Genomic DNA, 7,966 nt, shown 5'->3' on the forward strand with positions numbered 1-7,966 from the left:
CAGAAGCAGCCTATTTCTGTAATTACCTTTTATTCACACACTGTATTGCTTTGGAGGAGGTTCGGTCTCAGAACTGAACTGTTCTTTCTAGTGTTTTAACAATAAACCTCAATTTCTGTGAGCATCAAGACCCCTCTAGTTAGAATGTACAAAGTACAATAGCTGCCCACAGTTTGGCTGGTTTTATTTGCAGGTTCCTCTCTAAATATCTCTTAACCAGTGTTTTGCACAGATAATATTGCTTGATTAACCCTCTGCAACTCAACATTCACTAAATGAAGCAGTCCTTAGAAGCATTATGGGGGATATGAGCATTAAGCCAAGGGTCTACAACTGCATTAGGGCTGTCTGCAGAAGCGGTGCACTACCCCAAAACGCAAGCAGCAGGGCAGACACAGGGGCACAATTATATGGCAACAGGTCTCTTAAGATTTTAATTTTTTGTCATGACTCAAGGCTAACCAGGATCCAATTGAAACTTCAACGTAAGATTAGTTCTGTGACTTTAAAAATAGGCACAGTGAATATGCTTATGTACAGTAACAGCTTCTCCCCCCCCCCCTCCCCAGGTACTCTGAACTCCAAGCGTGAGCTGAAATTTCTGCAGATCCAAGCACTTCTGGTTCTGGCAGCATCTGAAGCAGCACCCTGGAGAACGGACCATCCCTGCCATCCTGGCACTACTGAAGTGCTGTCGTAGTGCCATATGGGACATTTCCAGCTACTCCAGAAGAAGGAAACACTGAAAATACTGTTGCAGCCTCATCTGCTTGAGGCTTCCCACTCAGTTTTGAGCTCAGAGCACTTTGGATAAGCAGCCAATCTGCTTGGCCAATCTGAACCCCGGGAGATATACACAGGCATCCCTAGGAATTATCATTAGCATTATCCAACAGAATCTTGTAAAATAAATGAAAGGAAGAAAAAAATATAACATATGCTGCTGAGCGATAGATACTTTGCTCTATGGTCATAGCAAAGTCACTTAATCTGTTATATCTCAATTTTCTTCATTTATAAAATGTGAATGACGATGAGCTCAGCTACCACATGAAATCTAGACAGACTGGACAAAACTTCAATGGCAGAGTGAGTCTGAGATTCTGCATGGTGTCCAGCTGATAGGGTCACTATGATTTTCTTGGTAGGTGGGAAGGGTGAAAGAATCTGAAAAGTCCATCAATATTTGCATTGCAGGATTAAGTTTAAGAATACTGCCCAAATGGACTATTGTATTTAAAATTCTGAACATTAAAAAATTATATTAAAAACAAAACAAACAAACAAAAAAGTAAAGCTCAATCCATCTCTACAGTCTTTTGCTCTGTGGAACTGTGAATTTTTCCTAATAGCAGCCAGCAAAGAGGACAGAAATCTCTGAACGTGACTTTGTTTTTCCTATGGCTAGGTATATATCTTAGAATATGACAGCACCTATCAGCATTTCAGGAAGCATTCATTTAACAGTACCCCATATCTAGCCACTTCACACAATGCCATTCATGACATTGCAAAAAATGTTACGCTTTGAAACACAACTGAATGATCAAGTACGGGAAACGCAGCTAAAAAGAACTAGATACTGATTAATTATTTACCAATTTATTTATTTAGTTTTAAAAATGCAAGTTTAAATGGGTCGTGCCCCCGTTAACTTCTGCCCTCCCAGGAAGGTCTTATCTGAGACTGAAAGAGCGTAATCCTAGTAGTCATGACACTGCATACAAAGTAGCTGCTTTTTTACATCAGACAGAGGAAAATACTCTAACAGCTGCCTCTGTGAATGGCAGTGCCTACCTGCCTTGCTAAAACATCTGCCCTTAATCTTAGGAGAAAAGCCACGATGAGGCAGAAGGCTACTTACTGCCGTTCCATAGAGTCCGGGCAGGAGTACGAGAGGCTGAAACTCACTCTGCCTCCGACCAGAGGAGCCGGCTCCCTGCAGCACTCAGACAGTTGGTCCCACTCTGGCCATCAGGCGGCTGCGTTGAAGGGTGGCCTTGCACAAACACAAACAGCTTGTCAGCACAAGCCAAAGAGGCGGGCCGGCCCTGCCGGCCACAATGCAAGCCAATGATTAGCTGCTTGGCGTTCTGGGTGTTCGAGATATTGTGTTTCATTCTTCAGCAGGGGCTGGCTGGGAAGGACTAGTGCTTGACAGTTTACTGCTGGGCAGTAAAATGCTTAAGGCAGAAGGAAAAAGAATCAATAAGTCACTTCGGGAAAAACACATACTTGCTGCGATTGCTCTTAGAAAACCCACAGGCGTCCCCAGTGCATCATTTCTTTTAGGTCAATCAAACAAACACTGCAAACTGAGTCCAGTCCATATTTGCTATAGAGAAGTTTCACTTGCAAAGTCTCTGATTTTTCTTCTCTCCACTCTTTTTCACATTCTCATCCTTCCTAACATGTTTCATTTGCTGACACCGTGGCTTCTCACTTGTCAGTCACAAACATCTTTGGCCCTGACCTCCCAGCCTTTACCGATCCTCTTCATTGCTTCTCTTCACCTCCATCGTCACTGCTTGTTCCTTTGGTCATCATCTTCCCTTTGGGGCAGAGTCACAACCCCAGCACCCCCAAGGTGAGGTTTTGTGAGATGATCAAACTAATCTAGCAACATACTGCTGGTGAAAGTGGAGATGCCGAGCCTCCCTTCTGTTCACCCTCCCACCCCCCCCATCCTTCCAAGAAAAAGCAGGGTAGCCCAGAAGCAAATACATCTAGGTCAGTTTAGTGATTCTAACAGCGAGACAGAAGAGCTGCTTCATGCAGCAAGTACTCCCTGAAATTTCTCCTCCTGATCTTGCCTCAGCCGTCTATGATCACACCTGTTTCTCCAAGTTCTTATCTCCTTCATTGTTTGAATTGAACTGTTCCTATTTAATTGAATATCCTGCTTACAGCTGCTGATCCTGTTTCATCCCTGCTCTGTCCTACTTTTTTTGCCTCTAGTTTGGCTGTGAGGCCCGTCTGCCGCTGAAATCAATCTCATCAAGTCTCTTACACCAACTCCCTGGATGAATATCATGCTTTGTACTTCAGTCTCTCTGAGCAATTTCCCTGCTTCAGAAATAATTAAAATGCTTCTTAAATGCCATGCTATCTTTTTGGCTTTCGCTATTTTTTCTCTGACCTTTCCAATTAATTCTTCTCTCAGCATCTTCCTCGCTCGCTCCCGAGGCATCCTACTTCTTGTTATACTTCATACAGGTTTTACTGTTTGCTGGTGCAGTCTCCTGTTTCACTTTTGTAAGCGTGCATTTCTATTTTTCAGCCTTCTGCTTCTTTCTGGTCCTACATGTTACCCAGTGTTTTAAGAATACTGCATTAAATGCCTTGACAGCTCCTAGTTCTCAGATCCTTTTCTGGGAGCAGATTACAGCCAGCCGATCACACTCCATTCATTACTGCCTTTACAGCCTTGGCACAAGCCGTTTCCCGTCCCCCTGCTTTGGTGAAGGAGCTGAGCCCCCTGCAAAAGCAGATGCTGAAGTTAGCACCTCGTTGGGGTGGGCAGGCATATCGCAGCTCCCAGGCTCCTGCTGACAGGCTGCGCGTGAGTTCTGGCACACTGCGCTGCATCACAACGTGCCTGGGTCACGTCTGCAAGTTTCTCTTCACAGTGAGGCATACTGGGCACGTTTCTTAATGATAGCTGAGATGCTAGTGCAACCGCACGGCTCCATCAGCTGCCATCCAAGCATACAATCTACAGCGCCTATACCTTTATCCAAGTCTGCTGCTTAGTTAACCCTAAACTAGGCACATTGGCAATATTTTATTAGAGATCTCTTCTTTAATGTTTTCAGTATTGATATTTACTGTGTGATCACAAGATTTGATTACTTCAGTCATTTTGATTACTGAGCCTGGATCTCATTCCCAATGCACCTGCATTGTTCTCCCTAGAAAATTCAGCATCTAAGGTCATCTTTTGTTTCATAGTCCAGCCACACTGCCTACACATCTCCATGCAAGCCAAGCTTTCTTGTCCTGAGCTTCAAGACCTTTTCAGAGTTTCTCCTTTCTTACTGATCCACTCCCACAGCTGTCTTCACCACAAGGCCTGTCTTTTCAGCATTCTTTCTTCCTACAAAGCTCTTTTCTTTCCACCTTGTCCTCTATGCAGAGAATGCCCGGCTTGATCAAATCAAAGTATCTATTTCCCTTTCTTTTCTACAACCCACACAACACAAAACATTGAAATAATATATCAGAATGAGTCTCGGGAGCAATAAGTAGACTACAAGTAACTCCAGAAAGAGAGATGCTCCATACACAATATAAATTTTATGTGCTCAAATTTTTCTATCAACCATATGCCATATTTAATGCACCTTTTGGTGCTAGATTTTTAATGGAAAGGATAGGTATCAAAAGCCCTTGATGGACATGGATCAAGTGCTCAAACACTGTACATGAGATTGTGAAAAGACTGCTATGAAAAGACTGTTTGTAGATGCACAAGAGAAAGAAAGCTAGCAATTGCATCTCCGATTCCCATGGCAATTTATTTAAGATGCTAATTCAGTGTAACCACAAATACAGAAACAAAAGAGAGAACAAGAATGAGCTGATTTAGTGAACTATGTTGAAAAGGCAGACTTTAGACAAAGTCACTCTGGGTATAACTCCAGTGACTCCACTCACAGAATTATGCCAAGGATGAAGCTGCCTCTTTGTCCTTAAGCCTTGTATGACGCAGGAAAACTGTCACCAGCACTGCCAAGGGTACAAACCCAAGTGCCAGCTAATCTGAAGACAGCCAAGCTCATTTAACAGCTCAGTTTTACCAAAGGGGCCATCCAGCCCCTTTCTTCATCATGACTGCCAGCTGCACAGGCCTGCCCCCTCCCTCACACGTGCTCAAGGAGCCGTGCGATGGCTCACGGAGCCAATTCTACTCACTGGGTATGTTTTTCAGACAGGTTAATGATCTGACTCATCTCCCTGTCACGTCAAACAGCGCAAGAGGCAGCAAAGGAAAGCAGTGATCACATGTGGCTGGAAGCAGGAGAGGTAGAGAGGTGGAGACTGGGATCTGTCTTCTTTTTTTTATAAGCAGAAAGTTGGCTGTCATCCCCAGAAACCACCATCCCTTCTGGGGTAGGACCTAAAACTATGAGGTCCCAAACCATGGCAATCTTAAGCACAAGATCCTAAAAGCACCTAACACCCCCCCTTGCTTGATTTCCAGCAAGCACTAACATGTTTTAATAAAATGTTGTCAAAGTGAAAGTGCAGTACTATATTCATTAAATGCAGGTTTCTGAAAACAGTAATAATTTGGTTTACCAGGGGGAAAAAAAAAAATGGATAGGGGATAGATTCTTATGGGGGGGAAAAAAAAAAAAAATTAAAAAAAAAAAAAAAAAAGAAGCAATTAAGTATTTTGCATCTGAAAACAGAAAGCATTTGGAATATGAATCACCACAATTTAACCTTGCCTACTCCCTAGGTTGCAGGCTTCTCCATGGGGTAACATTTAGAGTCTGTCTCCTTCCCTACTTCCATCCATGCATCCGGTTTATATCATTTATTCTTTGCTCGGTAAAACTGTTATTCTCCCTTTCCCTTTTTGTGGCCTCAGCCTATCTTCAGCCTGCCCTTTCTTCTCAAAACACAATCCCAGCTGCATGCTGTTTTGCCTGTCACCTTCACCCCTTAGGAGGCCACCAGGGAGCTTCAGACCCTGGGGCTCAGCCTGACCAATTTGTATCTGTGCCTCCACTAGGAGTAGTCCTCTCCTGCTTCCCCAGCAGTAGCCATAGACACTGCAGAAGGGAGTTAAGCAGGAAGATTTTTGTCATGTTTTACTGGCCTGGTTTCAATTAGAAAGTGGGTCACAAGTTGTTCCCAGAAAGCACACAAGCTCAGGCAACAAAAGACTTTGGATGGTGACAAAAGTGAAACTCTGTACGTGAATTGTTCCACTTTTCTTTAAAAAAGGAAAAGAAATCACAGAAATGGCAAGGAGAAGAGATCATGTGCAGATGTAGCACACTAACACATGAGGCTGCAATCAATGGGAACTTGGGCTTAGTCCCAGCTCAGACCATGTGCATTTTGAACTTTGAGCTCTTGGACCATTTCCTAATTAGAGAGCAAGGGGCACACTGTGGAACTATTTAACCCTTTTGTGGTGCCTCACAAGGTCAAGCAAATGCCAGAAAAGACACTGGGGATATATCTAGCCCCTGGAGGTCACATCTGACTACAAGAAACATCCCTCTGCTCCAAATGGTTTAGTGAAACAACAGCTGTCAGCACATCACTGTTCATGGCTCGCTACACAGAAAGATGAAGCTCACAACTCCTCCTTCCTGCATCGCTGAAGGCTTGCTGGGATGTCCCCTATTCTGCCAGCTCCCCATCTGTAATGCCACACCAGGGATCTGATCAAAGCAGAGATATCCACCTGGAACTTAATACTGGAAATAATGCCAAATTGCACACAGAGACTTGTTTCTCTACAGCACAGGAGCGGAAAAGCAGCATAACACAATAAAACTGTAAGCAAAAATACAAATAACATTTATCATGGTAGAAACTGTATTGAAAGAAATAAGGTTACATAGCTGATGTACATCAACAGCTGTGATAATTCCTATTCTATCTGACTATCACTGACATTCTAGTTAGATGTGGATTAGTGATTTAATCCTTTATATTCCGCTGTAAAATATCAATCTTATGTCTCATCTATTTCATAGAACTACTGTGTGGATACATTTACAGCACCTTGAAGCTCTCATTGAAGAAATTCTGGACACGCAGACTCTTACTGCTTTCATTATTGATTTAGGAAAGACAACTTTCCAGAACCAATAAATACAGGATAACTAGTTTGGCAGAATTTTATTTCCAACAGGAGTTTGCTGGATAATGTAATGCTTCTAATTTTGACCTTCTCTGGTTGATCACAGTACCAATTAAATACTGTTAGAGAACATCAGTGCATAGAGAATGAAAAAGAATAGGCCAAACATTTTTCTTCATCCAGTTCAACTGATGTGGTCTTTCTGTAAGTTTTGTTTCAACTTTGACACCTCTAAGGTCACTCATTCCAAACATAATACAAATATACTAATAAAAACAGAAGCACCTCCAAAAACACATGCGCTGTGGATAATGATTAACCTTGGTGTCACAGGGCACTGTAAATCTTCAGGCTAATACTCCCTCTGTGCAAGTTTTCTCCCTGTTTTCATTGGGTTCCTTGTCCTTGTAAGAGGTGGTTCACAGAGCTTGGAGGAGATGTTTCATGTACAAACTACTCTCTGCATATGCTCTATCCTACTTAAAGACTAAGTTCCTCAGTTTCCCATCTCACCAGAGACTTTTTGAGCCTCAAGGTTTGACCAGACTGCACTGCGTCAAGAGTAGCAAAAAATACCAAACCTAGCTCTAAGATAGCTGTCTGCTATATACGCTGCCAAAATACTAGAAAACTCTGTCCAGCAACAAAGCGAAGTAGCTGGACACTATGTTGCCCTAAATAAATTTCTCCGATACCCCAGCTGGCTGTAAGCTACTTTGATCTATGCTGTACTACATTATAGTCACTCCCCTGCTAAATTCTCTGAGTGAATCTAGGTATGATATTTAAATTCCACTGGTGTTCAGTGGTGATTCATCTACTTGTAGTGGGATTTTTCAAACAATGCTGAAACACCCCTTAGCTATGATTAGCTTTGGAGTTCACTATATACTCCAGAAGGACAAATGTTTTGCTTTTGGAAGAGGCCTACGTTCAGTGGCAGGTACTTCCAAAGAGAGCCACCGACACCAGCAACATCAATACATTTCAAACAACACAAAATGATTCACCTCCAAGGAATGCTTTTCCAGATAACAGTATAAATATTTCAAGCAGTATATTTGGAACAGAAAAACTGATATGAAAAAACATGCCATCTCCCTTTTTAGATATGGCCTTTGTAACACAGGCTTTTTCTTC

The 7,966-nt window shown here is 42.6% G+C and overlaps 1 protein-coding gene across 2 annotated transcripts in view; it reads right to left on the bottom strand.

Moving 5' to 3' along the window:
• Nucleotides 1-1,999, bottom strand: part of TRIM2 (tripartite motif containing 2) — a 71,535-nt gene extending 69,536 nt beyond the window's left edge. The window contains exon 1 of one of the 2 annotated variants that reach the window (XM_082760234.1): nt 1,865-1,999. The gene's annotated coding sequence lies outside the window, so the exon portion shown is untranslated. The remainder of the gene's footprint in view (nt 1-1,864) is intronic. The other variant, XM_082760232.1, reaches the window with a different exon arrangement.
• Between the last annotated feature and the right edge of the window lie 5,967 nt (nt 2,000-7,966).

Source organism: Aythya marila (assembly GCF_965140915.1).
Source record: "Aythya marila genome assembly, chromosome: 4".
Classification (NCBI taxonomy): domain Eukaryota; kingdom Metazoa; phylum Chordata; class Aves; order Anseriformes; family Anatidae; genus Aythya; species Aythya marila.